Source organism: Leiobunum rupestre, chromosome 7 (genome assembly GCF_980474605.1).
Source record: "Leiobunum rupestre chromosome 7, qqLeiRupe1.1.hap1, whole genome shotgun sequence".
NCBI classification, from domain to species: domain Eukaryota; kingdom Metazoa; phylum Arthropoda; class Arachnida; order Opiliones; family Sclerosomatidae; genus Leiobunum; species Leiobunum rupestre.
Genome location: NC_143390.1, coordinates 27,607,579 through 27,631,801, shown reverse-complemented (window position 1 = coordinate 27,631,801; position 24,223 = coordinate 27,607,579). Strand labels below are relative to the sequence as shown.

The window sequence follows — 24,223 nt, the reverse complement described above, 5'->3', positions numbered from 1 at the left end:
ATTAAATATTTATAAGTTATATTAATTATAAATATTTATAAATTATATTAATCTTATATTTAATTAAATATTTATAAGTTATATTAATTAAATATTTATAAATTATATTAATCTTATATTTAATTAAACATTTAAGTATTTTAATGTAAAATATGATCGTGATAAGGAATTGAACTCGGGTCGCATTGTTCCCATGCTGATAGTTCACCGCCGAGCCATTGACTTCCTTAGCGACCATGTTAAAATAAAGGAACCATTATGATAAGGCGGGTTTTTTTACTAAACGGATTAATACAATATCTGTGGATATTTTTTTATTAAACTTTGTTTTTTATTTTTGTGAACTTGTTTTTATTTCGTCGGGAATTGAACAGGGAGCCCGGTTTTAGTACTTTGATTCGTTGCCGCTGTGTTATTGTTTCCTTTTACGTTGTGTTATAAATCTGTAATATATTATTCAATACTCTTTAATTGAAATTCCACCGTAGCAAGTTCGGAAAACGATGCTTCTCAGCAAAAGGAGCGACATCTCTGCTGGGGATCGAACCCAGGACCTTCGGATTAGAAGTCCGATGTGCTATCCACTACACCACAGAGACGATAGCCTTGTTGTTCTTGGAAATTCTGCCGTAGCAATTCCGGAAAACGATGCTTCTCAGCAAAAGGAGCAACATCTCTGCTGGGGATTGAACCCAGAACCTTCGGATTAGAAGACCGATTTGCTATCCACTACACCACAGAGACGATAGCCGTGTTGCTCTTTGAAATTCTGCCGTTGCAATTCCGGAAAACGATGCTTCTCAGCAAAAGGAGCGACATCTCTGCTGGGGATCGAACCCAGGACCTTCGGATTAGAAGTCCGATGTGCTATCCACTACACTACAGAGACGAGAGACTTGTTGCTCTTTGAAATTCTGCCGTAGCAATTCCGGAAAACGATGCTTCTCAGCAAAAGGAGCGACATCTCTGCTGGGGATCGAATCCAGGACCTTCGGATTAGAAGTCCGATTTGCTATCCACTACACCACAGAGACGATAGCCGTGTTGCTCTTTGAAATTCTGCCGTTGCAATTCCGGAAAACGATGCTTCTCAGCAAAAGGAGCGACATCTCTGCTGGGGATCGAACCCACGACCTTCGGATTAGAAGTCCGATGTGCTATCCACTACACCACAGAGACGATAGCCATGCTGCTCTTTGAAATTCTGCCGTAGCAATTCCGGAAAACGATGCTTCTCGGCAAAAGGAGCTACATCTCTACTGGGGATTGAACCCAGGACCTTTAGAATAGAAGCCCGATGTGCTATCCACTACACCACAGAGACGATAACCTTATTGCTCTTTGAAATTCTGCCGTAACAATTCCGGAAAACGATGCTTCTCAGCAAAAGGAGCGACATCTCTGCTGGGGATCGAACCCAGGACCTTCGGATTAGAAGTCCGATGTGCTATCCACTACACTACAGACACGATAGCCTTTTTGCTCTTTGAAATTCTGCCGTAGCAATTCCGGAAAACGATGCTTCTCAGCAAAAGGAGCGACATCTTTACTGGGGATCGAACCCAGGCCCTTCGGATTAGAAGTCCGATGTGCTATCCACTACACCACAGAGACGATAGCCTTCATGTTCTTTGAAATTCTGCCGTAACAATTCCGGAAAACGATGCTTCTCAGCAAAAGGAGCGACATCGCTGCTGGGGATCGAACCCAGGACCTTCCGATTAGAAGTCCGATGTGCTATCCACTACACCACAGAGACGATAGCCATGTTGCTCTTTGAAATTCTGCCGTAGCAATTCCGGAAAACGATGCTTCTCAGCAAAAGGAGCGACATCGCTGCTGGGGATCGAACCCAGGACCTTCGGATTAGAAGTCCGATGTGCTATCCACTACACCACAGAGACGATAACCTTGTTGCTCTTTGAAATTCTGCCGTAACAATTCCGGAAAACGATGCTTCTCAGCAAAAGGAGCGACATCTCTGCTGGGGATCGAACCCAGGACCTTCGGATTAGAAGTCCGATGTGCTATCCACTACACCACATAGACGATAGCCATGCTGCTCTTTGAAATTCTGCCGTAGCAATTCCGGAAAACGATGCTTCTAAGCAAAAGGTGCGACATCTCTGCTGGGGATCGAACCCAGGACCTTCGGATTAGAAGTCCGATGTGCTATCCACTACACCACAGAGACGATAGCCTTGTTGCTCTTTGAAATTCTGCCGTAACAATTCCGGAAAACGATGCTTCTCAGCAAAAGGAGCGACATCTCTGCTGGGAATCAAACCCAGGACCTTCGGATTAGAAGTCCGATGTGCTATCCACTACACTACAGAGACGATAGCCTTGTTGCTCTTTCAAATTCTGCCGTAGCAATTCCGGAAAACGATGCTTCTCAGCAAAAGGAGCGACATCTCTGCTGGGGATCGAACCCAGGACCTTCGGATTAGAAGTCCGATGTGCTATCCACTACACCACAGAGACGATAGCCATGCTGCTCTTTGAAATTCTGCCGTAGCAATTCCGGAAAACGATGCTTCTAAGCAAAAGGAGCGACATCTCTGCTGGGGATCGAACCCAGGACCTTCGGATTAGAAGTCCGATGTGCTATCCACTACACCACAGAGACGATAGCCTTGTTGCTCTTTGAAATTCTGCCGTAACAATTCCGGAAAACGATGCTTCTCAGCAAAAGGAGCGACATCTCTGCTGGGGATTGAACCCAGTAGCTTCGGATTAGAAGTCCGATGTGCTATCCACTACACTACAGAGACGATAGCCTTGTTGCTCTTTCAAATTCTGCCGTAGCAATTCCGGAAAACGATGCTTCTCAGCAAAAGGAGCGACATCTCTGCTGGGGATCGAACCCAGGACCTTCGGATTAGAAGTCCGATGTGCTATCCACTACACCACAGAGACGATAGCCTTGTTGCTCTTTGAAATTCTGCCGTAACAATTCCGGAAAACGATGCTTCTCAGCAAAAGGAGCAACATCTCTGCTGGGGATCGAACCAAGAACCTTCGGATTAGAAGTCCGATGTGCTATCCACTACACCACAGAGACGATAGCCTTGTTGTTCTTGGAAATTCTGCCGTAGCAATTCCGGAAAACGATGCTTCTCAGCAAAAGGAGCTACATCTCTACTGGGGATTGAACCCAGGACCTTTAGAATAGAAGTCCGATGTGCTATCCACTACACCACAGAGACGATAACCTTGTTGCTCTTTGAAATTCTGCCGTAACAATTCCGGAAAACGATGCTTCTCAGCAAAAGGAGCGACATCTTTGCTGGGGATCGAACCCAGGACCTTCGGATTAGAAGTCCGATGTGCTATCCACTACACCACAGAGACGATAGCCATGCTGCTCTTTGAAATTCTGCCGTAGCAATTCCGGAAAACGATGCTTCTCGGCAAAAGGAGCTACATCTCTACTGGGGATTGGACCCAGGACCTTTAGAATAGAAGTCCGATGTGCTATCCACTACACCACAGAGACGATAACCTTGTTGCTCTTTGAAATTCTGCCGTAACAATTCCGGAAAACGATGCTTCTCAGCAAAAGGAGCGACATCTCTGCTGGGGATCGAACCCAGGACCTTCGGATTAGAAGTCCGATGTGCTATCCACTACACCACAGAGACGATAGCCTTCATGTTCTTTGAAATTCTGCCGTAACAATTCCGGAAAACGATGCTTCTCAGCAAAAGGAGCGACATCGCTGCTGGGGATCGAACCCAGGACCTTCCGATTAGAAGTCCGATGTGCTATCCACTACACCACAGAGACGATAGCCATGTTGCTCTTTGAAATTCTGCCGTAGCAATTCCGGAAAACGATGCTTCTCAGCAAAAGGAGCGACATCGCTGCTGGGGATCGAACCCAGGACCTTCGGATTAGAAGTCCGATGTGCTATCCACTACACCACAGAGACGATAACCTTGTTGCTCTTTGAAATTCTGCCGTAACAATTCCGGAAAACGATGCTTCTCAGCAAAAGGAGCGACATCTCTGCTGGGGATCGAACCCAGGACCTTCGGATTAGAAGTCCGATGTGCTATCCACTACACCACAGAGACGATAGCCTTGTTGCTCTTTGAAATTCTGCCGTAAAAAATTCCGGAAAACGATGCTTCTCAGCAAAAGGAGCGACATCTCTGCTGGGGATCAAACCCAGGACCTTCGGATTAGAAGTCCGATGTGCTATCCACTACACTACAGAGACGATAGCCTTGTTGCTCTTTCAAATTCTGCCGTAGCAATTCCGGAAAACGATGCTTCTCAGCAAAAGGAGCGACATCTCTGCTGGGGATCGAACCCAGGACCTTCGGATTAGAAGTCCGATGTGCTATCCACTACACCACAGAGACGATGGCCTTGTTGCTCTTTCAAATTCTGCCGTAGCAATTCCGGAAAACGATGCTTCTCAGCAAAAGGAGCGACATCTCTGCTGGGGATCGAACCCAGGACCTTCGGATTAGAAGTCCGATGTGCTATCCACTACACCACAGAGACGATGGCCTTGTTGCTCTTTCAAATTCTGCCGTAGCAATTCCGGAAAACGATGCTTCTCAGCAAAAGGAGCGACATCTCTGCTGGGGATCGAACCCAGGACCTTCGGATTAGAAGTCCGATGTGCTATCCACTACACCACAGAGACGATAGCCTTGTTGCTCTTTGAAATTCTGCCGTAACAATTCCGGAAAACGATGCTTCTCAGCAAAAGGAGCAACATCTCTGCTGGGGATCGAACCAAGAACCTTCGGATTAGAAGTCCGATGTGCTATCCACTACACCACAGAGACGATAGCCTTGTTGTTCTTGGAAATTCTGCCGTAGCAATTCCGGAAAACGATGCTTCTCAGCAAAAGGAGCTACATCTCTACTGGGGATTGAACCCAGGACCTTTAGAATAGAAGTCCGATGTGCTATCCACTACACCACAGAGACGATAACCTTGTTGCTCTTTGAAATTCTGCCGTAGCAATTCCGGAAAACGATGCTTCTCAGCAAAAGGAGCGACATCTTTACTGGGGATCGAACCCAGGCCCTTCGGATTAGAAGTCCGATGTGCTATCCACTACACCACAGAGACGATAGCCTTCATGTTCTTTGAAATTCTGCCGTAACAATTCCGGAAAACGATGCTTCTCAGCAAAAGGAGCGACATCGCTGCTGGGGATCGAACCCAGGACCTACGGATTAGGAGTCCGATGTGCTATCCACTACACCACAGAGACGATAGCCTTGTTGCTCTTTGAAATTCTGCCGTAGCAATTCCGGAAAACGATGCTTCTCAGCAAAAGGAGCAACATCTCTGCTGGGGATCGAACCCAGGACCTTCGGATTAGAAGTCCGATGTGCTATCCACTACACCACAGAGACGATAGTCTTGTTGCTCTTTGAAATTCTGCCGTAGCAATTCCGGAAAACGATGCTTCTCAGCAAAAGGAGCGACATCCCTGCTGGGGATCGAACCCAGGACCTTCGGATTAAAAGTCCGATGTGCTATCCACTACACCACAGAGACGATAGCCCTATTCCTCTTTGAAATTCTGCCGTAGCAATTCCGGAAAACGATTCTTCTCAGCAAAAGGAGCGACATCTCTGCTGGGGATCAAACCCAGGACCTTCGGATTAGAAGTCCGATGTGCTATCCACTACACTACAGAGACGATAGCCTTGTTGCTCTTTCAAATTCTGCCGTAGCAATTCCGGAAAACGATGCTTCTCGGCAAAAGGAGCTACATCTCTACTGGGGATTGAACCCAGGACCTTTAGAATAGAAGTCCGATGTGCTATCCACTACACCACAGAGACGATAACCTTGTTGCTCTTTGAAATTCTGCCGTAACAATTCCGGAAAACGATGCTTCTCAGCAAAAGGAGCGACATCTCTGCTGGGGATCGAACCCAGGACCTTCGGATTAGAAGTCCGATGTGCTATCCACTACACCACAGAGACGATAGCCTTCATGTTCTTTGAAATTCTGCCGTAACAATTCCGGAAAACGATGCTTCTCAGCAAAAGGAGCGACATCGCTGCTGGGGATCGAACCCAGGACCTTCCGATTAGAAGTCCGATGTGCTATCCACTACACCACAAAGACGATAGCCATGTTGCTCTTTGAAATTCTGCCGTAGCAATTCCGGAAAACGATGCTTCTCAGCAAAAGGAGCGACATCGCTGCTGGGGATCGAACCCAGGACCTTCGGATTAGAAGTCCGATGTGCTATCCACTACACCACAGAGACGATAGCCTTGTTGCTCTTTGAAATTCTGCCGTAACAATTCCGGAAAACGATGCTTCTCAGCAAAAGGAGCAACATCTCTGCTGGGGATCGAACCAAGAACCTTCGGATTAGAAGTCCGATGTGCTATCCACTACACCACAGAGACGATAGCCTTGTTGTTCTTGGAAATTCTGCCGTAGCAATTCCGGAAAACGATGCTTCTCAGCAAAAGGAGCTACATCTCTACTGGGGATTGAACCCAGGACCTTTAGAATAGAAGTCCGATGTGCTATCCACTACACCACAGAGACGATAACCTTGTTGCTCTTTGAAATTCTGCCGTAACAATTCCGGAAAACGATGCTTCTCAGCAAAAGGAGCGACATCTTTGCTGGGGATCGAACCCAGGACCTTCGGATTAGAAGTCCGATGTGCTATCCACTACACCACAGAGACGATAGCCATGCTGCTCTTTGAAATTCTGCCGTAGCAATTCCGGAAAACGATGCTTCTCGGCAAAAGGAGCTACATCTCTACTGGGGATTGGACCCAGGACCTTTAGAATAGAAGTCCGATGTGCTATCCACTACACCACAGAGACGATAACCTTGTTGCTCTTTGAAATTCTGCCGTAACAATTCCGGAAAACGATGCTTCTCAGCAAAAGGAGCGACATCTCTGCTGGGGATCGAACCCAGGACCTTCGGATTAGAAGTCCGATGTGCTATCCACTACACCACAGAGACGATAGCCTTCATGTTCTTTGAAATTCTGCCGTAACAATTCCGGAAAACGATGCTTCTCAGCAAAAGGAGCGACATCGCTGCTGGGGATCGAACCCAGGACCTTCCGATTAGAAGTCCGATGTGCTATCCACTACACCACAGAGACGATAGCCATGTTGCTCTTTGAAATACTGCCGTAGCAATTCCGGAAAACGATGCTTCTCAGCAAAAGGAGCGACATCGCTGCTGGGGATCGAACCCAGGACCTTCGGATTAGAAGTCCGATGTGCTATCCACTACACCACAGAGACGATAACCTTGTTGCTCTTTGAAATTCTGCCGTAACAATTCCGGAAAACGATGCTTCTCAGCAAAAGGAGCGACATCTCTGCTGGGGATCGAACCCAGGACCTTCGGATTAGAAGTCCGATGTGCTATCCACTACACCACAGAGACGATAGCCTTGTTGCTCTTTGAAATTCTGCCGTAAAAAATTCCGGAAAACGATGCTTCTCAGCAAAAGGAGCGACATCTCTGCTGGGGATCAAACCCAGGACCTTCGGATTAGAAGTCCGATGTGCTATCCACTACACTACAGAGACGATAGCCTTGTTGCTCTTTCAAATTCTGCCGTAGCAATTCCGGAAAACGATGCTTCTCAGCAAAAGGAGCGACATCTCTGCTGGGGATCGAACCCAGGACCTTCGGATTAGAAGTCCGATGTGCTATCCACTACACCACAGAGACGATGGCCTTGTTGCTCTTTCAAATTCTGCCGTAGCAATTCCGGAAAACGATGCTTCTCAGCAAAAGGAGCGACTTCTCAGCAAAAGGAGCGACATCTCTGCTGGGGATCGAACCCAGGACCTTCGGATTAGAAGTCCGATGTGCTATCCACTACACCACAGAGACGATAGCCATGTTGCTCTTTGAAATTCTGCCGTAGCAATTCCGGAAAACGATGCTTCTAATCAAAAGGAGCGACATCTCTGCTGGGGATCGAACCCACGACCTTCGGATTAGAAGTCCGATGTGCTATCCACTACACTACAGACACGATAGCCTTGTTGCTCTTTGAAATTCTGCCGTAGCAATTCCGGAAAACGATGCTTCTCAGCAAAAGGAGCAACATCTCTCCTGGGGATCGAACCAAGAACCTTCGGATTAGAAGTCCGATGTGCTATCCACTACACCACAGAGACGATAGCCTTGTTGTTCTTGGAAATTCTGCCGTAGCAATTCCGGAAAACGATGCTTCTCAGCAAAAGGAGCTACATCTCTACTGGGGATTGAACCCAGGACCTTTAGAATAGAAGTCCGATGTGCTATCCACTACACCACAGAGACGATAACCTTGTTGCTCTTTGAAATTCTGCCGTAACAATTCCGGAAAACGATGCTTCTCAGCAATAGGAGCGACAGCTTTGCTGGGGATCGAACCCAGGACCTTCGGATTAGAAGTCCGATGTGCTATCCACTACACCACAGAGACGTTAGCCATGCTGCTCTTTGAAATTCTGCCGTAGCAATTCCGGAAAACGATGCTTCTCGGCAAAAGGAGCTACATCTCTACTGGGGATTGAACCCAGGACCTTTAGAATAGAAGTCCGATGTGCTATCCACTACACCACAGAGACGATAACCTTGTTGCTCTTTGAAATTCTGCCGTAGCAATTCCGGAAAACGATGCTTCTCAGCAAAAGGAGCGACATCTTTACTGGGGATCGAACCCAGGCCCTTCGGATTAGAAGTCCGATGTGCTATCCACTACACCACAGAGACGATAGCCTTCATGTTCTTTGAAATTCTGCCGTAACAATTCCGGAAAACGATGCTTCTCAGCAAAAGGAGCGACATCGCTGCTGGGGATCGAACCCAGGACCTACGGATTAGGAGTCCGATGTGCTATCCACTACACCACAGAGACGATAGCCTTGTTGCTCTTTGAAATTCTGCCGTAGCAATTCCGGAAAACGATGCTTCTCAGCAAAAGGAGCAACATCTCTGCTGGGGATCGAACCCAGGACCTTCGGATTAGAAGTCCGATGTGCTATCCACTACACCACAGAGACGATAGTCTTGTTGCTCTTTGAAATTCTGCCGTAGCAATTCCGGAAAACGATGCTTCTCAGCAAAAGGAGCGACATCCCTGCTGGGGATCGAACCCAGGACCCTCGGATTAAAAGTCCGATGTGCTATCCACTACACCACAGAGACGATAGCCCTATTCCTCTTTGAAATTCTGCCGTAGCAATTCCGGAAAACGATTCTTCTCAGCAAAAGGAGCGACATCTCTGCTGGGGATCAAACCCAGGACCTTCGGATTAGAAGTCCGATGTGCTATCCACTACACCACAGAGACGATAGTCTTGTTGCTCTTTGAAATTCTGCCGTAGCAATTCCGGAAAACGATGCTTCTCAGCAAAAGGAGCGACATCCCTGCTGGGGATCGAACCCAGGACCCTCGGATTAAAAGTCCGATGTGCTATCCACTACACCACAGAGACGATAGCCCTATTCCTCTTTGAAATTCTGCCGTAGCAATTCCGGAAAACGATTCTTCTCAGCAAAAGGAGCGACATCTCTGCTGGGGATCAAACCCAGGACCTTCGGATTAGAAGTCCGATGTGCTATCCACTACACCACAGAGACGATAGTCTTGTTGCTCTTTGAAATTCTGCCGTAGCAATTCCGGAAAACGATGCTTCTCAGCAAAAGGAGCGACATCCCTGCTGGGGATCGAACCCAGGACCCTCGGATTAAAAGTCCGATGTGCTATCCACTACACCACAGAGACGATAGCCCTATTCCTCTTTGAAATTCTGCCGTAGCAATTCCGGAAAACGATTCTTCTCAGCAAAAGGAGCGACATCTCTGCTGGGGATCAAACCCAGGACCTTCGGATTAGAAGTCCGATGTGCTATCCACTACACCACAGAGACGATAGTCTTGTTGCTCTTTGAAATTCTGCCGTAGCAATTCCGGAAAACGATGCTTCTCAGCAAAAGGAGCGACATCCCTGCTGGGGATCGAACCCAGGACCCTCGGATTAAAAGTCCGATGTGCTATCCACTACACCACAGAGACGATAGCCCTATTCCTCTTTGAAATTCTGCCGTAGCAATTCCGGAAAACGATTCTTCTCAGCAAAAGGAGCGACATCTCTGCTGGGGATCAAACCCAGGACCTTCGGATTAGAAGTCCGATGTGCTATCCACTACACTACAGAGATGATAGCCTTGTTGCTCTTTCAAATTCTGCCGTAGCAATTCCGGAAAACGATGCTTCTCGGCAAAAGGAGCTACATCTCTACTGGGGATTGAACCCAGGACCTTTAGAATAGAAGTCCGATGTGCTATCCACTACACCACAGAGACGATAACCTTGTTGCTCTTTGAAATTCTGCCGTAACAATTCCGGAAAACGATGCTTCTCAGCAAAAGGAGCGACATCTCTGCTGGGGATCGAACCCAGGACCTTCGGATTAGAAGTCCGATGTGCTATCCACTACACCACAGAGACGATAGCCTTCATGTTCTTTGAAATTCTGCCGTAACAATTCCGGAAAACGATGCTTCTCAGCAAAAGGAGCGACATCGCTGCTGGGGATCGAACCCAGGACCTTCCGATTAGAAGTCCGATGTGCTATCCACTACACCACAAAGACGATAGCCATGTTGCTCTTTGAAATTCTGCCGTAGCAATTCCGGAAAACGATGCTTCTCAGCAAAAGGAGCGACATCGCTGCTGGGGATCGAACCCAGGACCTTCGGATTAGAAGTCCGATGTGCTATCCACTACACCACAGAGACGATAACCTTGTTGCTCTTTGAAATTCTGCCGTAACAATTCCGGAAAACGATGCTTCTCAGCAAAAGGAGCGACATCTCTGCTGGGGATCGAACCCAGGACCTTCGGATTAGAAGTCCGATGTGCTATCCACTACACCACAGCCATGCTGCTCTTTGAAATTCTGCCGTAGCAATTCCGGAAAACGATGCTTCTAAGCAAAAGGTGCGACATCTCTGCTGGGGATCGAACCCAGGACCTTCGGATTAGAAGTCCGATGTGCTATCCACTACACCACAGAGACGATAGTCTTGTTGCTCTTTGAAATTCTGCCGTAGCAATTCCGGAAAACGATGCTTCTCAGCAAAAGGAGCGACATCCCTGCTGGGGATCGAACCCAGGACCTTCGGATTAAAAGTCCGATGTGCTATCCACTACACCACAGAGACGATAGCCCTATTCCTCTTTGAAATTCTGCCGTAGCAATTCCGGAAAACGATTCTTCTCAGCAAAAGGAGCGACATCTCTGCTGGGGATCAAACCCAGGACCTTCGGATTAGAAGTCCGATGTGCTATCCACTACACTACAGAGATGATAGCCTTGTTGCTCTTTCAAATTCTGCCGTAGCAATTCCGGAAAACGATGCTTCTCAGCAAAAGGAGCGACATCTTTGCTGGGGATCGAACCCAGGACCTTCGGATTAGAAGTCCGATGTGCTATCCACTACACCACAGAGACGATAGCCATGCTGCTCTTTGAAATTCTGCCGTAGCAATTCCGGAAAACGATGCTTCTCGGCAAAAGGAGCTACATCTCTACTGGGGATTGAACCCAGGACCTTTAGAATAGAAGTCCGATGTGCTATCCACTACACCACAGAGACGATAACCTTGTTGCTCTTTGAAAGTCTGCCGTAACAATTCCGGAAAACGATGCTTCTCAGCAAAAGGAGCGACATCTCTGCTGGGGATCGAACCCAGGACCTTCGGATTAGAAGTCCGATGTGCTATCCACTACACCACAGAGACGATAGCCTTCATGTTCTTTGAAATTCTGCCGTAACAATTCCGGAAAACGATGCTTCTCAGCAAAAGGAGCGACATCGCTGCTGGGGATCGAACCCAGGACCTTCCGATTAGAAGTCCGATGTGCTATCCACTACACCACAGAGACGATAGCCATGTTGTTCTTTGAAATTCTGCCGTAGCAATTCCGGAAAACGATGCTTCTCAGCAAAAGGAGCGACATCGCTGCTGGGGATCGAACCCAGGACCTTCGGATTAGAAGTCCGATGTGCTATCCACTACACCACAGAGACGATAACCTTGTTGCTCTTTGAAATTCTGCCGTAACAATTCCGGAAAACGATGCTTCTCAGCAAAAGGAGCGACATCTCTGCTGGGGATCGAACCCAGGACCTTCGGATTAGAAGTCCGATGTGCTATCCACTACACCACATAGACGATAGCCATGCTGCTCTTTGAAATTCTGCCGTAGCAATTCCGGAAAACGATGCTTCTAAGCAAAAGGAGCGACATCGCTGCTGGGGATCGAACCCAGGACCTTCGGATTAGAAGTCCGATGTGCTATCCACTACACCACAGAGACGATAACCTTGTTGCTCTTTGAAATTCTGCCGTAACAATTCCGGAAAACGATGCTTCTCAGCAAAAGGAGCGACATCTCTGCTGGGGATCGAACCCAGGACCTTCGGATTAGAAGTCCGATGTGCTATCCACTACACCACATAGACGATAGCCATGCTGCTCTTTGAAATTCTGCCGTAGCAATTCCGGAAAACGATGCTTCTAAGCAAAAGGTGCGACATCTCTGCTGGGGATCGAACCCAGGACCTTCGGATTAGAAGTCCGATGTGCTATCCACTACACCACAGAGACGATAGCCTTGTTGCTCTTTGAAATTCTGCCGTAACAATTCCGGAAAACGATGCTTCTCAGCAAAAGGAGCGACATCTCTGCTGGGGATCAAACCCAGGACCTTCGGATTAGAAGTCCGATGTGCTTTTTTTTTTTTTTTAATTATATCATTAAAAAAATACACAACGCGTGTATGGTACAAAAAGCGAAATGCAACAAGATAATAGAACAAGAAAAAAATACGAAGTAACATTTGAAAAATCGGTCGCGAAAAAGAACATCGATAAAGAAAGAACAACGAGTAGATAATATTGATTAAACAATAGTGAGAAATAAAAAAATTAAGCAACGTATCAAACATTATTAGGCAGTACATGTTGTAGAAAGAATTCATGAACAAAAATAGGCTAAATTAGATATTAAACAGCAGTAAAGACGATTAAGAAGAAATAAATTAACGAAAAAAAAACTCCTTATTGAAAATGAGAAGCAAAGGCTTAGAACCGACAGAACACAGAAAAGGCCGCAAAACATTAAGAAAATCCAACACCATTACTTTGTAACTTATACTTTGAAACCGTAATCATCCGGGATCACAAAGTCCTTATACAGAGGACTGGTAACAGGCTGACCCTGATACCGACACGCCCGAGCAAAAAATTCGTTCTCTGAAGATGGCGGCCAAGCAACCTCCTTAGGCCACCACTCAGGCCGGCGATGACCCTTGAAAGGGTACAGACGCATAGCAACGGGAACCCTTTGAACCTTCGTAGCAGAGCCAGAAGAAGAAGACAGCTTCTGACCGACATCGCCATCGCTTGACGACAGCGAATGCTTAGCACTCCGACGCGGATCAGACTTGACACCGGCATCGACGATGGAAGATTCACCGCTACCGGCCCGGACCGGAGAACCTTGAGGAATAGCGACTGAGGCAGGATCGACGACCATCGCTTCACCGTCACCACCACCGCCAGACGCCGCTTCTAAATCACGGGATGCCATCCGGGGCCATAAAGGACACTCCCGAACAACATGTCCCTGCTTCTGGCACTTAAAGCACTTGAAATCAGGACAATGGCGATAAATATGGTCAGGAGAATAACACTTATTACATATTTTCAACTGAGAATCATGTCGGACAGCGTAAAACTTCTCTCGACCAACAGCATCGGCAACTCGTAAGCGATATGGTAATGATGACAGATTCTCAGGTAAGGTAACACGAACGGTACGAAGTCCGCAATAGAATGATGCCTTTTTATGCCACACAAGCGGACCCTTGATTTCACAGCCAAGCGACGTTAATTTGGATAAAACGGCTTCATCAGTCACAAACTCAGGTAAGTCCGAAAAGGCGACAGTCACAGTCTTCGCAGAAACGCTTGAAATTTCATATATCTCACCATCAATATCCAAGCCCGAATCTATAACGCCCTCGACATCGGCCAAAGTCTTCAAGGTGAGAATGTAACCTCCCTCATCACAGACAACTAAAGCAGAAGCACAATCGAGACCAAAGTTCGCAATCACCGCCGTAGACACAACTTCAAAACTTGGTAGATTTCGTTTAAAATCAATAAAAACCGATCTCTTGAATGCGTCCATCCTGGGTAGAAACACCCAGGAGGGATTACCAAATTAATAAATTAACAACTATTGAATTAAATGCACGAATAATAACCGAAAGAAAAATAAATTGGCAAAAAACCCCGCTTAGGCTTAGCGCGACGAAAACACGGAGTGCAAAATCGAACGACCTGCACTCTCCAAAAGCTCGAACGCAACTCCCAAGTCCGATGTGCTATCCACTACACTACAGAGACGATAGCCTTGTTGCTCTTTCAAATTCTGCCGTAGCAATTCCGGAAAACGATGCTTCTCAGCAAAAGGAGCGACATCTCTGCTGGGGATCGAACCCAGGACCTTCGGATTAGAAGTCCGATGTGCTATCCACTACACCACAGAGACGATAGCCATGCTGCTCTTTGAAATTCTGCCGTAGCAATTCCGGAAAACGATGCTTCTAAGCAAAAGGAGCGACATCTCTGCTGGGGATCGAACCCAGGACCTTCGGATTAGAAGTCCGATGTGCTATCCACTACACCACAGAGACGATAGCCTTGTTGCTCTTTGAAATTCTGCCGTAACAATTCCGGAAAACGATGCTTCTCAGCAAAAGGAGCGACATCTCTGCTGGGGATCGAACCCAGTACCTACGGATTAGGAGTCCGATGTGCTATCCACTACACCACAGAGACGATAGCCTTGTTGCTCTTTGAAATTCTGCCGTAGCAATTCCGGAAAACGATGCTTCTCAGCAAAAGGAGCAACATCTCTGCTGGGGATCGAACCCAGGACCTTCGGATTAGAAGTCCGATGTGCTATCCACTACACCACAGAGACGATAGTCTTGTTGCTCTTTGAAATTCTGCCGTAGCAATTCCGGAAAACGATGCTTCTCAGCAAAAGGAGCGACATCCCTGCTGGGGATCGAACCCAGGACCTTCGGATTAAAAGTCCGATGTGCTATCCACTACACCACAGAGACGATAGCCCTTTTCCTCTTTGAAATTCTGCCGTAGCAATTCCGGAAAACGATTCTTCTCAGCAAAAGGAGCGACATCTCTGCTGGGGATCAAACCCAGGACCTTCGGATTAGAAGTCCGATGTGCTATCCACTACACTACAGAGATGATAGCCTTGTTGCTCTTTCAAATTCTGCCGTAGCAATTCCGGAAAACGATGCTTCTCAGCAAAAGGAGCGACATCTTTGCTGGGGATCGAACCCAGGACCTTCGGATTAGAAGTCCGATGTGCTATCCACTACACCACAGAGACGATAGCCATGCTGCTCTTTGAAATTCTGCCGTAGCAATTCCGGAAAACGATGCTTCTCGGCAAAAGGAGCTACATCTCTACTGGGGATTGAACCCAGGACCTTTAGAATAGAAGTCCGATGTGCTATCCACTACACCACAGAGACGATAACCTTGTTGCTCTTTGAAATTCTGCCGTAACAATTCCGGAAAACGATGCTTCTCAGCAAAAGGAGCGACATCTCTGCTGGGGATCGAACCCAGGACCTTCGGATTAGAAGTCCGATGTGCTATCCAATACACTACAGACACGATAGCCTTGTTGCTCTTTGAAATTCTGCCGTAGCAATTCCGGAAAACGATGCTTCTCAGCAAAAGGAGCGACATCTTTACTGGGGATCGAACCCAGGCCCTTCGGATTAGAAGTCCGATGTGCTATCCACTACACCACAGAGACGATAGCCTTCATGTTCTTTGAAATTCTGCCGTAACAATTCCGGAAAACGATGCTTCTCAGCAAAAGGAGCGACATCGCTGCAGGGGATCGAACCCAGGACCTTCCGATTAGAAGTCCGATGTGCTATCCACTACACCACAGAGACGATAGCCATGTTGCTCTTTGAAATTCTGCCGTAGGAATTCCGGAAAACGATGCTTCTCAGCAAAAGGAGCGACATCGCTGCTGGGGATCGAACCCAGGACCTTCCGATTAGAAGTCCGATGTGCTATCCACTACACCACAGAGACGATAGCCATGTTGCTCTTTGAAATTCTGCCGTAGCAATTCCGGAAAACGATGCTTCTAAGCAAAAGGAGCGACATCTCTGCTGGGGATCGAACCCAGTACCTTCGGATTAGAAGTCCGATGTTTTTTTTTTATTAAAAATTGTGATTACTACAATTACAATACGTTGTTTGTAATATATCCCAACATCATATCATGATCAGTTTCAATATAAAATCGGTAAAACAAAGTTATCTATAATTAAAAGATTTTATCTAACATTTTTAACAGCAAAGGATTTTTATATTTTTGGTCAATTAGATGAGATTGGAATAGGCGTGTTTCTTTTTTAACCTTAGCGTAAAACCGATTTGTTATAACGGTTATTTCAAAATTGTCATTTTTTAAATAAAAGGAGCGGGCCTCTAAAATAAGAAATTTAAACAACGCACTAAAAAATAAAATAGCTTGAGTAGAGGTTTTATATTTTTTTAACACAGCCGGAAAACGTCCAAAAACAATAAGCGCGTCCCTGTCGGGGTTAGATGTTCCCATGACATTGCTAGGTAATTGAAATTTATCGAGAAAAATCCAATTCCACCAATTATTAACAATTTTACACTCTAATATGACATGTTCAAGAGTCTCACTTTCTTTTTTTAAAAAGTACATAAAGAACTGGTTATTAAACCCATTAGCATTAGACGGTGATTTAGAAATACTGCCCGATGTACCACTTGTAAATTGGAACTAATTAAAGAAACTGGCCACCACTAGTTTGTTAATTTCGTCCAATTGACTGCCTGCTGAGGACCTCCAAAAAAACGGCGCCATTGCTCTTCACCCGACGATTCGGTACACTGCGACAGCAAAAGTGTTAAGTAAAAGTCCTTGACTGCCAATCTGTCAAGTTCTTTTACATCATTACGTTGCGCTATAACAAGCGAATCCGCCTCCGAAAAGGCAACGGGTTCGTCCACATGCTCGTGAAAAACTCGCGATAGCCACCGCTCCGGAAGTTGGTCTTTTAATATAGGAAATACGCGCCGCAATGTAGCTTCACCCGATTTATCTCCGGAATCACACGATTCTATTATCGCGTCCATTCTTAAAAATCCTGGAATAATCTCGTAGCAAATGTCACAGAGTCGACTAAACCCTTTTGACTGAAAATTTAACTTGTCCGTCGCCGTAACCTCCGATAAAGGAAAGGAAACATTAAAAAAAAGAGGCTCGTGAAAGGGATCGCGACACGGCACAATCGCATAGTCTGCGCTCTTGAGATACTTGTTCCACGCGATGTGCATCTCGCGAAAAAGCGGAGAAAGCCGAGCCAATAAACGACCGTCAAAGCGACAACGAAGAACGTCCGCCCTCAAATTGACCGCATTTACCGAAAACCCGTTGAAAAAGTAATAGACGATATCGCGAAGTAAAGCGGACTAGAGCACCCTAACACCCGGCATATATCTTTAAGACGAAATGCGAATGTCTGCAAACGAATATCTATGAGCCCGTAACCACCGGACCGCCGAGGTCGAATAAGCGTGTCGTAGGAAACAGAATGAGCTCGCTCACCCCAAATAAAGTCCATGATTATTCGCCGAAAACGAGCTTCGTACTCGTTAGGTATCGTGAGCGACCGAACTTTGTGCCATAACAACGATAAGGCGAGATTATTAACGATAACGACTTTGCCGATCAAAGTTAAGGTTCGAATCTTCCAAATACGTAAAGTGGTCTGAAACGTCGCTGCCCGCGCGGACCAATTGAGTTCGTTTAGTTCGACCGCTGTGTGTCCAACAAATACGCCCAAAACCTCCAAAGGGCCCGAAGAAATAGTAATCCCAGATAATAAGCAATCGCCTCTGTACTTCTGGCTACCCAACCAAAGCCCACGACTCTTGAGAACGTTAATAACAGCGCCCGATGTCTTCGAAAATTTGTGATATTCTTCAATAATACGTAGTATGGAGGCGTCGTCGTGGACCAACAGTGTGTTATCATCAACGTGAATCCGTAAAAGCGGGGCCTGTGCCGTACCAGGCCAAGGTATCCGCGACAGTTCCTTGTGGTGTAAAAGACTGGCGCAAAGTGGTTACGTAGTGAGAACATACAGAAGAGCACTAAGTGGGCACCCTTGTCGAACCGAACGCCCCAATTGAAAGAAGTTGGTCACGTTACCATTAATTTTGAGACACGAACGACTGCCCACGAGAAACATCTGGATTCAAGTACGGAACCGAGGGCCAAAGCCAAAAGCTTCAAGAGTGTCGAACAAATAGTCCCATGACACGCAGTCAAAAGCCTTGAAGACATCCACCTTCAGCAAAATGCCCGGCTGGTTGGTAGAATTGAGAAACTCAATAGCCATAGCTAAAAGCGTCGGCGTAGACGAAGCGTCACGACCCCTGATAGCTCCAGTTTGAGCGTCACAAATAATGTCAAGGAGAACAACAGATAGTCGGGAAGAAAATATTTTGGCCAAAATCTTATAATCGGCGTTCAAAAGGGTGATCGGCCGCCAATTCTTAATGTCCTGTAAGTCCCCGCTCTTAGGCAATAAAATTATCATCCCCTCATGCATCGACTGCGGCAGTGTGTGAAGCTCATCACAAGTAGCGATGAGACGGAGATACTCATCTTTAATTTTAGGCAGAACTACCTTCCAAAATTCATTTGTTAAACCATCAGTTCCGGGACTTTTACCATTGGGAAGTTTTCGCACGATCGCCAAAACCTCAGCCCAAGTGACATCCGCATCACACGTGGAACGCAAATTATCAGGAAGACGATTACGAACGTGCTGAAGAAAATAATCGCGAAGACGGGGATCGACAGCTTCACATTGGCCCATTTCCGAATAATGATTAAAAATTCGTTCCCGGACGCCTCGGGGATCTGTTTCTAACCCTCCGTCCTTGGTATAAATAAACTTGATTAATTTCTTCCTTTGCCTATATTTTTCCAGGCGCAGAAAATAACGCGATGGACGCTCGCCAAATACGCGCCACTCTTGATTGGACCGGAAAACTGCCCCACGCAAGTCCTCTTGGTCAAAGTCTTTGAGGGAATCACCCAATCTCGCTAATTCCGTACCATCTGATAGGCCACGAGCAAATTGCTCCCGAGCTTCATCCAAAGCGACTCGCAGTGCCGCGCGCCTTTCACGCTGCCTGCGAATTCGAACCTTACCAAAAAACATGGCATGGTCTCTAAGGCGACGCTTCAAACTTTCATACCAAGTAATGATATCTTCGCGCCATTCGGACGAAGAGCGACTGCGTGATATAATTCTGTCTACGGAGTCCGATGTGCTATCCACTACACCACAGAGACGATAGCCTTGTTGCTCTTTCAAATTCTGCCGTAGCAATTCCGGAAAACGATGCTTCTCAGCAAAAGGAGTGACATCTCTGCTGGGGATCGAACCCAGGACTTTCGGATTAGAAGTCCGATGTGCTATCCACTACACCACAGAGACGATAGCCATGTTGCTCTTTGAAATTCTGCCGTAGCAATTCCGGAAAACGATGCTTCTTAGCAAAAGGAGCGACATCTCTGCTGGGGATCGAACCCAGGACCTTCGGATTAGAAGTCCGATGTGCTATCCACTACACTACAGAAACGATAGCCTTGTTCCTCTTTGAAATTCTTCCGTAGCAATTCCGGAAAACGATGCTTCTTAGCAAAAGGAGCGACATCTCTGCTGGGGATCGAACCCAGGACCTTCGTATTAAAAGCCCGATGTGCTATCCACTACACCACAGAGACAGTAGAGATGGACTAAATATGAACATGTAAATCCAAGATGGCCGCCAAGATGGCCGCCATAACACCCCCCCCAAAACACCCCCAAAATATTTTACAAAAACAAAATTTTTGTCCTTGGAAAAATCGAAAAAACATATTTTTGTTTTCAATTTAACCTTGAAGATGATCTTTGACCTCGATGTTCACAACCTCTAAGCCACGGTCTATCACCCCAACAAGTGTGGTCACGATCGGACAAGGTCGGCCCGAGATATCGGCGGTAATATGTAACCCCCCCGATTACGTCAACTTATTTACTTTTGGTGTCACTTTTTTCGTTTTTTCGTTTTTTAGCGGTTTAAAATGCTAATTAGTTATTTGCGAGATGGGGAAACGAATTCGCGACCTTCGCTTTATATCCTTGGCGGTTTTGGCCCAACCCAAAATACTTTAAATAATTAAACTAATATAAATAAGTTTTCATTTTTTTGGCAAATATTTTATTATTCTAAAACAATGCTAGTTAAAGTAAAAGTAAAAACACAATTAGTTATTATAATATTTAATAACTATGATATTTCAATATATTTTTTAAACACTTAACAACACAAAAAACACTACAAATAAAACTAAAACATAACAAATTAAATTAATAAATAATAAAGAATTAAAGAAGGATATATAAATAATTTGAAGGCTGAAAAATATAAAAAACACAATGTTAAAAATATTTTAAGTGTATAATTAAAAATAATTATAATTACATTTTTCCTCTTCGGTACAAAACAACATGTCGGGTTGGAAATTCGGGCTAGAATTTATAAATATAAATAAATTAATCTATTAAAAATGAATATATCTAAAAAATATTTACCACAAGAATTCTTTTTGTTGCTCTAACATCGAACGAATAAAAACACTGGTTTTGGTCTTAATCACTTCGGAAGCATATAGTTCGAGACTGTCTGAATTAATTAAAACGATCGAACGGTATGTTGTACAGTGCCAACATGTTGAATTTGATCTAACACACGAAGTTCAGACTTAAACTTTTTAAATTCTTGTGATTCCACCACGAAATTTGACGAGTATTACAAAAGAATAAACATTCTTACTACTCGAAAAGAGAGAATTTTTAAAGATCGTGGTAAAGAAAGTACAGGCTTTAGATGTAATTCACCAGACATCTTGATTCTAGATTTCTTTTGGTAAAATCCTTTACATTGAGATTTTATAGTTTAAGCCCGACCTTTATTTTTAAAATTTAAAAATATTGTCTTTGGGAATAATTATTAATTTTTTAATACAACTAAGGTTAACTAATTATCCCTATCCTTCTTAAACAAGTTTTTATAAATTAATAAAAACAATTATATTCAATTTTTAAAAACAACCTAGTACAAAATGTACTTATACAATTTTCAGTTAATATAATTATTAATTACCAAAAAAAACATAAAACATTAAAGTTTAACCGATATTAGTATAAAAAAGTACATAGAGGACATGAAAAAAATCAAAAAAGAATAATAAGTAACCAATGCGTAGTTTGAAACAGGCAATGGGTTGTTTGATATAGGCGATAGATTGTATCCCAGATGAACTTCGTTTACATCAGATTTAAACAAGAAATTTTCAAGAATTTTTTTAAATAATCATTATAATAATAATAATAATAAAAAATATAAGAAAACTAATATTAATAAAAAACAAAAAAAGATCTTTTTGTCAACCAATTAATTTAACCAAAAAAATTTGATACCTGACAAAAAAGATAAGAATAAAATTTCTTGAAAATTCACTGGATAAAAAAGATGAAAACAAAGGATTGTTAATATAGAGAAAAAAGAACTTTACACCAATCCCAACATTAAATTAATAAAGCTAGTTAAAAAAGGAAAAGTAGATTATGAAGTATTAAAAAGAACCTCCACCGCCTGAATTAAATTAATAAAGCTAGTTATTTTAGAAAACATGTTTAAAACACACTTAAACCTTTTAAAATAAAAACATTTAAAATAAAAAATATAAAACATTTCAAAAATTAATAACTTTCACCAAATAAAACAATTAAAATAAAAAACACAAATAAAGTCTTTAAATAAAATAGTCTGATGAACAATATTAGAATTTTATAAGATTTGAGTCCTATTTAAAAAAAAAATTTAATTTTTTTAAATAAATAAAAAAATATTGTAAATACCTTGAGTCGTAATTGAAAAAGTTGCCGACGATTGTTTAAATTTTGAATTGGTCGAGATAATTTGCCACTAAATAAAAATATTTATCTTAATTATTGTAATTATTTTTTTAAAATTAGTATTCCTTACTCTGAAGTTGTAACTAATTTAACTTCTTGTCGATCCAAATCATTAATAAAAAATAGAACTATCATTCCTAATTCTAAACGAATAGTATATCTTGTTAGATGAAAGTCGGTAGATAAAGTTAATTGTTTTTTTCGAAAAAAAGAAAGTTGTTGTAATTGGTAGAGAATTAGAAGATTGTGTTGAAGATTCCTACGATTTCTATGCTGACGAAACCATGGGATCTTATTTAAATTTTGATATAGGCGCATATGTTTTCCAATTAAACGTAAAATTTCGTAAGAAAACCAGCCTTCAAGAGTGTATTGAGTGTGGAACAGTAAGCCGTCAAACTCAAAACCCTCGTGGGGACAGACAAAATTAATAGAATGAACGTCAAATAGACAAGAATTGTTATTGATTCTTCTAGAAAAAACCGAAGCAAAAACAGCTGGCGATAATTTGAAAGATTTTTTTATAAAGGGGCAAGCAAAAATGATTTTTTTAAAAGGCTCTACTAAGGCTTGACACTCAAGAAAGACTGTTTTCATACAGTAATTTTCAAGTCTAATTGAAATATCGTTAATTTTAAAAAGATTACAATTCCTAACTTTGCGTAATGCTAGATATTTAAGTGAAAAAGGGTTAATAGCGAGAGGATGAGAAATCTTACCAGAAACAGTCAAAACTTCGCGAGAGCCCATGGTTTATAAAAGGAATCCGTTGAAAAACACTCTTTTTATAAGAAAAATTTCAGAATATTTAATTTTTACATCCTGATTTTAACTTGTTTTAAAATCAAGTCAAAAGACAATTTTTTATCAAATACACCCTGCAGAAATATAATTTTATCCCTTCGTTTAAATTTTATACCTCGCAGAAATATATTTCTTCCCATAGAATTTTAAATCATCTAACCCTGTGATTAACAAAATTCTTACATCTATAATCGATTTTTAAAGCAAAAATATTAAAACTCTTAGGGCGTTGTCTTTTTTGTCACGGAATTAAATATAAAGTCCTTCAAAAAAATAATTAATAATTTTATATTTTTATACATGTCTATATTTAAATTGACATTCACAAACAATTTTAAATACCATTTACATACTGATAAATTATAACTAGGTTCTATCCTTGTAGTATTAATCACTTTAATATTCAAGGTTTTATATTTTGAAAAAATTAATGAAAAATATAAATACTTTTTTTTGTATAAAAGGGCAAAATTTTACTATTAAAACATAACAGGCTAAAATGGCTTCCACAAGCAATAGTCAAAGCTCCGCGAGTCAAGCAGTTTCAGTTTTTGATAGGCCTGAAGAGGAGATGTTATTTGAGTCGGACGAATCGGATGGGGACTATATTCAAGAGGTCCGTAGGATGTCAAACATCGAAGAAGTTGGAATCGAACAATCAGTGAAAGTTAAAAAAGGTGGAGTGTCTTACGAAACTAAAACTCCGAGAAAAAAAGCGAGCGACAAGGGAATATATCTAGATATTCAGATATATTCATATAAAAACATCAAACATCTTCCCCAAGATGAACTCTGGAAGGGTGATTATAAAAGGGTGAAATTCTTAGCCAACACCCTATCCATGGATGTTATTCGAATCATAAACTCAACAAACAGGCTGAAAAAGATAATTGACCAGACGGAAGGAAAAATTGTTTGCCCACCCACGAAGGCAAGTTAAACTCATTAATTAATTATTCGTAATAGTAATTAGAATAATATTTTAGACCTGGAAACGAAATTAGAATATGGAAGACTCCAGTGAATTAGACTTTTCATCTTTAAACAGTTTTAATTATAAAAAGTTTTATAAAATTAAAAAATTAAGCCCTAGAAATTCAAAAAAGTGGAAATGTAAACAATTGGATATTGATCTAGAACTAATAGATTTAAACGAAATCCCCACACATTTATTTTTTACAGTATTTGAAAAGATTCTGTCCAAAATTATCAAATACGTAAGACAAGAGGCACCAGG

At 43.2% G+C, this 24,223-nt stretch overlaps 78 non-coding genes across 78 annotated transcripts; all 78 read right to left on the bottom strand.

Annotated features, from left to right (window-relative positions):
- Positions 1-526: 526 nt before the first annotated feature.
- On the bottom strand, positions 527-599 carry TRNAR-UCU (transfer RNA arginine (anticodon UCU)). Its single transcript has one exon. It is a non-coding gene; the product is annotated as a tRNA-Arg (tRNA).
- A 72-nt stretch (positions 600-671) lies between these two features.
- TRNAR-UCU (transfer RNA arginine (anticodon UCU)) lies at positions 672-744 on the bottom strand. Its single transcript has one exon. It is a non-coding gene; the product is annotated as a tRNA-Arg (tRNA).
- A 72-nt stretch (positions 745-816) lies between these two features.
- TRNAR-UCU (transfer RNA arginine (anticodon UCU)) lies at positions 817-889 on the bottom strand. The gene has a single exon. It is a non-coding gene; the product is annotated as a tRNA-Arg (tRNA).
- Positions 890-961: 72 nt separating this feature from the next.
- TRNAR-UCU (transfer RNA arginine (anticodon UCU)) lies at positions 962-1,034 on the bottom strand. The gene has a single exon. It is a non-coding gene; the product is annotated as a tRNA-Arg (tRNA).
- Positions 1,035-1,106: 72 nt separating this feature from the next.
- On the bottom strand, positions 1,107-1,179 carry TRNAR-UCU (transfer RNA arginine (anticodon UCU)). The gene has a single exon. It is a non-coding gene; the product is annotated as a tRNA-Arg (tRNA).
- Positions 1,180-1,396: 217 nt separating this feature from the next.
- On the bottom strand, positions 1,397-1,469 carry TRNAR-UCU (transfer RNA arginine (anticodon UCU)). The gene has a single exon. It is a non-coding gene; the product is annotated as a tRNA-Arg (tRNA).
- A 72-nt stretch (positions 1,470-1,541) lies between these two features.
- Positions 1,542-1,614, bottom strand: TRNAR-UCU (transfer RNA arginine (anticodon UCU)). Its single transcript has one exon. It is a non-coding gene; the product is annotated as a tRNA-Arg (tRNA).
- Positions 1,615-1,686: 72 nt separating this feature from the next.
- Positions 1,687-1,762, bottom strand: TRNAR-UCU (transfer RNA arginine (anticodon UCU)). The gene has a single exon. It is a non-coding gene; the product is annotated as a tRNA-Arg (tRNA).
- Positions 1,763-1,831: 69 nt separating this feature from the next.
- On the bottom strand, positions 1,832-1,907 carry TRNAR-UCU (transfer RNA arginine (anticodon UCU)). Its single transcript has one exon. It is a non-coding gene; the product is annotated as a tRNA-Arg (tRNA).
- Positions 1,908-1,976: 69 nt separating this feature from the next.
- On the bottom strand, positions 1,977-2,049 carry TRNAR-UCU (transfer RNA arginine (anticodon UCU)). The gene has a single exon. It is a non-coding gene; the product is annotated as a tRNA-Arg (tRNA).
- Positions 2,050-2,121: 72 nt separating this feature from the next.
- TRNAR-UCU (transfer RNA arginine (anticodon UCU)) lies at positions 2,122-2,194 on the bottom strand. The gene has a single exon. It is a non-coding gene; the product is annotated as a tRNA-Arg (tRNA).
- Positions 2,195-2,266: 72 nt separating this feature from the next.
- On the bottom strand, positions 2,267-2,339 carry TRNAR-UCU (transfer RNA arginine (anticodon UCU)). Its single transcript has one exon. It is a non-coding gene; the product is annotated as a tRNA-Arg (tRNA).
- Positions 2,340-2,411: 72 nt separating this feature from the next.
- On the bottom strand, positions 2,412-2,484 carry TRNAR-UCU (transfer RNA arginine (anticodon UCU)). The gene has a single exon. It is a non-coding gene; the product is annotated as a tRNA-Arg (tRNA).
- Positions 2,485-2,556: 72 nt separating this feature from the next.
- TRNAR-UCU (transfer RNA arginine (anticodon UCU)) lies at positions 2,557-2,629 on the bottom strand. Its single transcript has one exon. It is a non-coding gene; the product is annotated as a tRNA-Arg (tRNA).
- Positions 2,630-2,701: 72 nt separating this feature from the next.
- Positions 2,702-2,774, bottom strand: TRNAR-UCU (transfer RNA arginine (anticodon UCU)). Its single transcript has one exon. It is a non-coding gene; the product is annotated as a tRNA-Arg (tRNA).
- A 72-nt stretch (positions 2,775-2,846) lies between these two features.
- TRNAR-UCU (transfer RNA arginine (anticodon UCU)) lies at positions 2,847-2,919 on the bottom strand. Its single transcript has one exon. It is a non-coding gene; the product is annotated as a tRNA-Arg (tRNA).
- Positions 2,920-2,991: 72 nt separating this feature from the next.
- Positions 2,992-3,064, bottom strand: TRNAR-UCU (transfer RNA arginine (anticodon UCU)). The gene has a single exon. It is a non-coding gene; the product is annotated as a tRNA-Arg (tRNA).
- A 217-nt stretch (positions 3,065-3,281) lies between these two features.
- Positions 3,282-3,354, bottom strand: TRNAR-UCU (transfer RNA arginine (anticodon UCU)). Its single transcript has one exon. It is a non-coding gene; the product is annotated as a tRNA-Arg (tRNA).
- A 217-nt stretch (positions 3,355-3,571) lies between these two features.
- On the bottom strand, positions 3,572-3,644 carry TRNAR-UCU (transfer RNA arginine (anticodon UCU)). Its single transcript has one exon. It is a non-coding gene; the product is annotated as a tRNA-Arg (tRNA).
- Positions 3,645-3,716: 72 nt separating this feature from the next.
- Positions 3,717-3,792, bottom strand: TRNAR-UCU (transfer RNA arginine (anticodon UCU)). Its single transcript has one exon. It is a non-coding gene; the product is annotated as a tRNA-Arg (tRNA).
- A 69-nt stretch (positions 3,793-3,861) lies between these two features.
- On the bottom strand, positions 3,862-3,937 carry TRNAR-UCU (transfer RNA arginine (anticodon UCU)). Its single transcript has one exon. It is a non-coding gene; the product is annotated as a tRNA-Arg (tRNA).
- Positions 3,938-4,006: 69 nt separating this feature from the next.
- TRNAR-UCU (transfer RNA arginine (anticodon UCU)) lies at positions 4,007-4,079 on the bottom strand. The gene has a single exon. It is a non-coding gene; the product is annotated as a tRNA-Arg (tRNA).
- Positions 4,080-4,152: 73 nt separating this feature from the next.
- On the bottom strand, positions 4,153-4,225 carry TRNAR-UCU (transfer RNA arginine (anticodon UCU)). The gene has a single exon. It is a non-coding gene; the product is annotated as a tRNA-Arg (tRNA).
- Positions 4,226-4,297: 72 nt separating this feature from the next.
- Positions 4,298-4,370, bottom strand: TRNAR-UCU (transfer RNA arginine (anticodon UCU)). The gene has a single exon. It is a non-coding gene; the product is annotated as a tRNA-Arg (tRNA).
- A 72-nt stretch (positions 4,371-4,442) lies between these two features.
- Positions 4,443-4,515, bottom strand: TRNAR-UCU (transfer RNA arginine (anticodon UCU)). The gene has a single exon. It is a non-coding gene; the product is annotated as a tRNA-Arg (tRNA).
- Positions 4,516-4,587: 72 nt separating this feature from the next.
- TRNAR-UCU (transfer RNA arginine (anticodon UCU)) lies at positions 4,588-4,660 on the bottom strand. Its single transcript has one exon. It is a non-coding gene; the product is annotated as a tRNA-Arg (tRNA).
- A 72-nt stretch (positions 4,661-4,732) lies between these two features.
- On the bottom strand, positions 4,733-4,805 carry TRNAR-UCU (transfer RNA arginine (anticodon UCU)). The gene has a single exon. It is a non-coding gene; the product is annotated as a tRNA-Arg (tRNA).
- Positions 4,806-5,022: 217 nt separating this feature from the next.
- On the bottom strand, positions 5,023-5,095 carry TRNAR-UCU (transfer RNA arginine (anticodon UCU)). The gene has a single exon. It is a non-coding gene; the product is annotated as a tRNA-Arg (tRNA).
- A 72-nt stretch (positions 5,096-5,167) lies between these two features.
- Positions 5,168-5,243, bottom strand: TRNAR-CCU (transfer RNA arginine (anticodon CCU)). The gene has a single exon. It is a non-coding gene; the product is annotated as a tRNA-Arg (tRNA).
- Positions 5,244-5,312: 69 nt separating this feature from the next.
- TRNAR-UCU (transfer RNA arginine (anticodon UCU)) lies at positions 5,313-5,385 on the bottom strand. Its single transcript has one exon. It is a non-coding gene; the product is annotated as a tRNA-Arg (tRNA).
- A 217-nt stretch (positions 5,386-5,602) lies between these two features.
- On the bottom strand, positions 5,603-5,675 carry TRNAR-UCU (transfer RNA arginine (anticodon UCU)). Its single transcript has one exon. It is a non-coding gene; the product is annotated as a tRNA-Arg (tRNA).
- A 217-nt stretch (positions 5,676-5,892) lies between these two features.
- On the bottom strand, positions 5,893-5,965 carry TRNAR-UCU (transfer RNA arginine (anticodon UCU)). The gene has a single exon. It is a non-coding gene; the product is annotated as a tRNA-Arg (tRNA).
- A 72-nt stretch (positions 5,966-6,037) lies between these two features.
- On the bottom strand, positions 6,038-6,113 carry TRNAR-UCU (transfer RNA arginine (anticodon UCU)). The gene has a single exon. It is a non-coding gene; the product is annotated as a tRNA-Arg (tRNA).
- Positions 6,114-6,182: 69 nt separating this feature from the next.
- Positions 6,183-6,258, bottom strand: TRNAR-UCU (transfer RNA arginine (anticodon UCU)). The gene has a single exon. It is a non-coding gene; the product is annotated as a tRNA-Arg (tRNA).
- Positions 6,259-6,327: 69 nt separating this feature from the next.
- On the bottom strand, positions 6,328-6,400 carry TRNAR-UCU (transfer RNA arginine (anticodon UCU)). Its single transcript has one exon. It is a non-coding gene; the product is annotated as a tRNA-Arg (tRNA).
- A 217-nt stretch (positions 6,401-6,617) lies between these two features.
- TRNAR-UCU (transfer RNA arginine (anticodon UCU)) lies at positions 6,618-6,690 on the bottom strand. The gene has a single exon. It is a non-coding gene; the product is annotated as a tRNA-Arg (tRNA).
- Positions 6,691-6,907: 217 nt separating this feature from the next.
- TRNAR-UCU (transfer RNA arginine (anticodon UCU)) lies at positions 6,908-6,980 on the bottom strand. The gene has a single exon. It is a non-coding gene; the product is annotated as a tRNA-Arg (tRNA).
- A 72-nt stretch (positions 6,981-7,052) lies between these two features.
- TRNAR-UCU (transfer RNA arginine (anticodon UCU)) lies at positions 7,053-7,128 on the bottom strand. The gene has a single exon. It is a non-coding gene; the product is annotated as a tRNA-Arg (tRNA).
- A 69-nt stretch (positions 7,129-7,197) lies between these two features.
- TRNAR-UCU (transfer RNA arginine (anticodon UCU)) lies at positions 7,198-7,273 on the bottom strand. Its single transcript has one exon. It is a non-coding gene; the product is annotated as a tRNA-Arg (tRNA).
- Positions 7,274-7,342: 69 nt separating this feature from the next.
- Positions 7,343-7,415, bottom strand: TRNAR-UCU (transfer RNA arginine (anticodon UCU)). Its single transcript has one exon. It is a non-coding gene; the product is annotated as a tRNA-Arg (tRNA).
- Positions 7,416-7,488: 73 nt separating this feature from the next.
- Positions 7,489-7,561, bottom strand: TRNAR-UCU (transfer RNA arginine (anticodon UCU)). The gene has a single exon. It is a non-coding gene; the product is annotated as a tRNA-Arg (tRNA).
- Positions 7,562-7,633: 72 nt separating this feature from the next.
- On the bottom strand, positions 7,634-7,706 carry TRNAR-UCU (transfer RNA arginine (anticodon UCU)). The gene has a single exon. It is a non-coding gene; the product is annotated as a tRNA-Arg (tRNA).
- Positions 7,707-7,798: 92 nt separating this feature from the next.
- Positions 7,799-7,871, bottom strand: TRNAR-UCU (transfer RNA arginine (anticodon UCU)). The gene has a single exon. It is a non-coding gene; the product is annotated as a tRNA-Arg (tRNA).
- A 72-nt stretch (positions 7,872-7,943) lies between these two features.
- TRNAR-UCU (transfer RNA arginine (anticodon UCU)) lies at positions 7,944-8,016 on the bottom strand. The gene has a single exon. It is a non-coding gene; the product is annotated as a tRNA-Arg (tRNA).
- A 72-nt stretch (positions 8,017-8,088) lies between these two features.
- On the bottom strand, positions 8,089-8,161 carry TRNAR-UCU (transfer RNA arginine (anticodon UCU)). Its single transcript has one exon. It is a non-coding gene; the product is annotated as a tRNA-Arg (tRNA).
- Positions 8,162-8,378: 217 nt separating this feature from the next.
- On the bottom strand, positions 8,379-8,451 carry TRNAR-UCU (transfer RNA arginine (anticodon UCU)). Its single transcript has one exon. It is a non-coding gene; the product is annotated as a tRNA-Arg (tRNA).
- A 217-nt stretch (positions 8,452-8,668) lies between these two features.
- Positions 8,669-8,741, bottom strand: TRNAR-UCU (transfer RNA arginine (anticodon UCU)). Its single transcript has one exon. It is a non-coding gene; the product is annotated as a tRNA-Arg (tRNA).
- Positions 8,742-8,813: 72 nt separating this feature from the next.
- On the bottom strand, positions 8,814-8,889 carry TRNAR-CCU (transfer RNA arginine (anticodon CCU)). The gene has a single exon. It is a non-coding gene; the product is annotated as a tRNA-Arg (tRNA).
- A 69-nt stretch (positions 8,890-8,958) lies between these two features.
- TRNAR-UCU (transfer RNA arginine (anticodon UCU)) lies at positions 8,959-9,031 on the bottom strand. The gene has a single exon. It is a non-coding gene; the product is annotated as a tRNA-Arg (tRNA).
- A 217-nt stretch (positions 9,032-9,248) lies between these two features.
- TRNAR-UCU (transfer RNA arginine (anticodon UCU)) lies at positions 9,249-9,321 on the bottom strand. Its single transcript has one exon. It is a non-coding gene; the product is annotated as a tRNA-Arg (tRNA).
- Positions 9,322-9,538: 217 nt separating this feature from the next.
- On the bottom strand, positions 9,539-9,611 carry TRNAR-UCU (transfer RNA arginine (anticodon UCU)). Its single transcript has one exon. It is a non-coding gene; the product is annotated as a tRNA-Arg (tRNA).
- Positions 9,612-9,828: 217 nt separating this feature from the next.
- On the bottom strand, positions 9,829-9,901 carry TRNAR-UCU (transfer RNA arginine (anticodon UCU)). Its single transcript has one exon. It is a non-coding gene; the product is annotated as a tRNA-Arg (tRNA).
- A 217-nt stretch (positions 9,902-10,118) lies between these two features.
- Positions 10,119-10,191, bottom strand: TRNAR-UCU (transfer RNA arginine (anticodon UCU)). The gene has a single exon. It is a non-coding gene; the product is annotated as a tRNA-Arg (tRNA).
- Positions 10,192-10,408: 217 nt separating this feature from the next.
- On the bottom strand, positions 10,409-10,481 carry TRNAR-UCU (transfer RNA arginine (anticodon UCU)). Its single transcript has one exon. It is a non-coding gene; the product is annotated as a tRNA-Arg (tRNA).
- Positions 10,482-10,553: 72 nt separating this feature from the next.
- Positions 10,554-10,629, bottom strand: TRNAR-UCU (transfer RNA arginine (anticodon UCU)). Its single transcript has one exon. It is a non-coding gene; the product is annotated as a tRNA-Arg (tRNA).
- Positions 10,630-10,698: 69 nt separating this feature from the next.
- TRNAR-UCU (transfer RNA arginine (anticodon UCU)) lies at positions 10,699-10,774 on the bottom strand. Its single transcript has one exon. It is a non-coding gene; the product is annotated as a tRNA-Arg (tRNA).
- A 69-nt stretch (positions 10,775-10,843) lies between these two features.
- Positions 10,844-10,913, bottom strand: TRNAR-UCU (transfer RNA arginine (anticodon UCU)). Its single transcript has one exon. It is a non-coding gene; the product is annotated as a tRNA-Arg (tRNA).
- A 66-nt stretch (positions 10,914-10,979) lies between these two features.
- Positions 10,980-11,052, bottom strand: TRNAR-UCU (transfer RNA arginine (anticodon UCU)). Its single transcript has one exon. It is a non-coding gene; the product is annotated as a tRNA-Arg (tRNA).
- Positions 11,053-11,269: 217 nt separating this feature from the next.
- Positions 11,270-11,342, bottom strand: TRNAR-UCU (transfer RNA arginine (anticodon UCU)). Its single transcript has one exon. It is a non-coding gene; the product is annotated as a tRNA-Arg (tRNA).
- A 72-nt stretch (positions 11,343-11,414) lies between these two features.
- Positions 11,415-11,487, bottom strand: TRNAR-UCU (transfer RNA arginine (anticodon UCU)). Its single transcript has one exon. It is a non-coding gene; the product is annotated as a tRNA-Arg (tRNA).
- Positions 11,488-11,704: 217 nt separating this feature from the next.
- TRNAR-UCU (transfer RNA arginine (anticodon UCU)) lies at positions 11,705-11,777 on the bottom strand. Its single transcript has one exon. It is a non-coding gene; the product is annotated as a tRNA-Arg (tRNA).
- Positions 11,778-11,849: 72 nt separating this feature from the next.
- TRNAR-UCU (transfer RNA arginine (anticodon UCU)) lies at positions 11,850-11,925 on the bottom strand. The gene has a single exon. It is a non-coding gene; the product is annotated as a tRNA-Arg (tRNA).
- Positions 11,926-11,994: 69 nt separating this feature from the next.
- On the bottom strand, positions 11,995-12,070 carry TRNAR-UCU (transfer RNA arginine (anticodon UCU)). The gene has a single exon. It is a non-coding gene; the product is annotated as a tRNA-Arg (tRNA).
- Positions 12,071-12,139: 69 nt separating this feature from the next.
- TRNAR-UCU (transfer RNA arginine (anticodon UCU)) lies at positions 12,140-12,212 on the bottom strand. Its single transcript has one exon. It is a non-coding gene; the product is annotated as a tRNA-Arg (tRNA).
- Positions 12,213-12,284: 72 nt separating this feature from the next.
- On the bottom strand, positions 12,285-12,360 carry TRNAR-UCU (transfer RNA arginine (anticodon UCU)). The gene has a single exon. It is a non-coding gene; the product is annotated as a tRNA-Arg (tRNA).
- A 69-nt stretch (positions 12,361-12,429) lies between these two features.
- On the bottom strand, positions 12,430-12,502 carry TRNAR-UCU (transfer RNA arginine (anticodon UCU)). The gene has a single exon. It is a non-coding gene; the product is annotated as a tRNA-Arg (tRNA).
- A 72-nt stretch (positions 12,503-12,574) lies between these two features.
- TRNAR-UCU (transfer RNA arginine (anticodon UCU)) lies at positions 12,575-12,647 on the bottom strand. Its single transcript has one exon. It is a non-coding gene; the product is annotated as a tRNA-Arg (tRNA).
- A 1,877-nt stretch (positions 12,648-14,524) lies between these two features.
- Positions 14,525-14,597, bottom strand: TRNAR-UCU (transfer RNA arginine (anticodon UCU)). Its single transcript has one exon. It is a non-coding gene; the product is annotated as a tRNA-Arg (tRNA).
- Positions 14,598-14,669: 72 nt separating this feature from the next.
- Positions 14,670-14,742, bottom strand: TRNAR-UCU (transfer RNA arginine (anticodon UCU)). Its single transcript has one exon. It is a non-coding gene; the product is annotated as a tRNA-Arg (tRNA).
- A 72-nt stretch (positions 14,743-14,814) lies between these two features.
- On the bottom strand, positions 14,815-14,887 carry TRNAR-CCU (transfer RNA arginine (anticodon CCU)). Its single transcript has one exon. It is a non-coding gene; the product is annotated as a tRNA-Arg (tRNA).
- Positions 14,888-14,959: 72 nt separating this feature from the next.
- Positions 14,960-15,032, bottom strand: TRNAR-UCU (transfer RNA arginine (anticodon UCU)). Its single transcript has one exon. It is a non-coding gene; the product is annotated as a tRNA-Arg (tRNA).
- Positions 15,033-15,249: 217 nt separating this feature from the next.
- Positions 15,250-15,322, bottom strand: TRNAR-UCU (transfer RNA arginine (anticodon UCU)). The gene has a single exon. It is a non-coding gene; the product is annotated as a tRNA-Arg (tRNA).
- A 72-nt stretch (positions 15,323-15,394) lies between these two features.
- Positions 15,395-15,467, bottom strand: TRNAR-UCU (transfer RNA arginine (anticodon UCU)). The gene has a single exon. It is a non-coding gene; the product is annotated as a tRNA-Arg (tRNA).
- Positions 15,468-15,684: 217 nt separating this feature from the next.
- On the bottom strand, positions 15,685-15,757 carry TRNAR-UCU (transfer RNA arginine (anticodon UCU)). The gene has a single exon. It is a non-coding gene; the product is annotated as a tRNA-Arg (tRNA).
- A 72-nt stretch (positions 15,758-15,829) lies between these two features.
- Positions 15,830-15,902, bottom strand: TRNAR-UCU (transfer RNA arginine (anticodon UCU)). The gene has a single exon. It is a non-coding gene; the product is annotated as a tRNA-Arg (tRNA).
- A 217-nt stretch (positions 15,903-16,119) lies between these two features.
- Positions 16,120-16,195, bottom strand: TRNAR-UCU (transfer RNA arginine (anticodon UCU)). The gene has a single exon. It is a non-coding gene; the product is annotated as a tRNA-Arg (tRNA).
- Positions 16,196-19,580: 3,385 nt separating this feature from the next.
- TRNAR-UCU (transfer RNA arginine (anticodon UCU)) lies at positions 19,581-19,653 on the bottom strand. The gene has a single exon. It is a non-coding gene; the product is annotated as a tRNA-Arg (tRNA).
- A 72-nt stretch (positions 19,654-19,725) lies between these two features.
- On the bottom strand, positions 19,726-19,798 carry TRNAR-UCU (transfer RNA arginine (anticodon UCU)). Its single transcript has one exon. It is a non-coding gene; the product is annotated as a tRNA-Arg (tRNA).
- Between the last annotated feature and the right edge of the window lie 4,425 nt (positions 19,799-24,223).